Source organism: Manis javanica, chromosome 16 (assembly GCF_040802235.1).
Source record: "Manis javanica isolate MJ-LG chromosome 16, MJ_LKY, whole genome shotgun sequence".
Classification (NCBI taxonomy): domain Eukaryota; kingdom Metazoa; phylum Chordata; class Mammalia; order Pholidota; family Manidae; genus Manis; species Manis javanica.
Window position 1 is genome coordinate 19,469,150 of NC_133171.1, and position 1,629 is coordinate 19,470,778.

The following is a 1,629-nucleotide window of genomic DNA, read 5'->3' on the forward strand; positions in this document are numbered from 1 at the left end:
TTGAGACATGGGCTTTTTCTAGCTTATTCACTCACCACTGTGTCCCCAGTGCTTAAAACAAATGGTGCCTGGTACACTGTAGACACCTACTCATAAATATTTGGTAGGTGAATGAATGGCTGAATGTTCTCAACCTGCCCAAACGTTAAAGAAGGTGCCTTTCAGGACATGTAATCTTGTAGGAAAATGTTCTGAATTTCAGTGCAGGTATGGCATGCGTGTGTTTGGAACACAACAAACCATAGACATTCACAGAATGCAGAGCTCATGCCCGGCAGGGTGCCAAGTATTTTTCCCATGCCATCTGGAGAGCAGCCAGAGGAAGAAGGGTTCAGACCTCAGTCGGGTCTAGTCCCTTCTCTGCTCCGAAGCCTCCATGGCTCCCATCTCACTCGGGACAGAAGTGAAAGTCCTCCTAACAGCCCGGGGGGCCCCACACGGTCTGCATGCTCCCTGACTGCCCTCTGTTCCACCTGCTCTGGCTCCCCCTCTCCCTCTGTCCCCAGCACCCACCGCCCTTCAGGGCTGCACATCCCGCCTCACTCGTGCAGGAGGGCCTTTGCTCTTCTACCCGGCCCGCTCATTCCTCCAGATGCTGGCGGCATTTGCTGCCTAACCTCTCTCTGTCCTTGTCCACCTTCCTCTCTCTCAGTGGAGCCTTCCATGACTGTTCCGTTTAAAATCACAGCCATCAGTCACCCTTCTGCACCCAGACACCCCGGGCTCCTCCCACTTCCCTTTTCTCCGTAGCGCTTAGCACCGTGTACCACTTACATCCCACGGGTTTATTTTGTTTATTGTGTGTCTTCTCCCACTAACATGAAAGAAGAGCAGGGACTTTGTTTTACTTACTACGGTATCCCCAGCACCTAGAACCATGCTTGGCACATAGTAGGTCCTCGATAAATAGTTGTTGTCTCCTTGAGAGCTGACAAGGACACAATAGCTCAAATGAATTCTGATTCCATATTTTCCCTCTTAATTTCAAACAAACTTCTAGGTGCTCTGCCCCTCACCCTCACCAAAAATGCTGTCCTGTCTCTCACCCTTTGAATAATTTATAAAGCTGAGGATTAAAGGGTTTACTGTATTCCAGGAAACCTAATCTTATTATTCTTTTGAAGAATAAAGTGCCCAGCAACTCCTAGAGGCATCTGAGCATTGCCTGGCCTTTGTAGTTGTCCTGGAAAAGGGGGTTAAACTGACTGAGCTTGTGGTCTGAGCTGCCGGAAGCATCTCCCTCCTTAGGAGAACTGCTGAGCACAACACAGACAGGGTGTCTTGGGAATTCAAAGGGAGGGTCAACAGAGGCCACCAGCGGGAAGGGGCTGTAGGAAGCTGGGTACTTACTGGGGTATCTGGGCCATCCTCCACAAGGCTCACGCTTGGACTGGAGCGCTCGCTGTATTTGAATCCAATACAAACGATGCGTGATGGGCCCCATCCCCCGCCAGCCCCTAGTGTCACTTCATCCGCCTTGCAGTAATGCAACCTCGCATTTCACACGATTGAAGGGTTAAAACCTCAGTCACAGCACGACCTTATTCTAATGAGCTAACCACACACAGCAGTTTAGACTGGATTCTAGACAATGGCTAAACAATGCCTCTAATTTTGGATTTTCAGTGA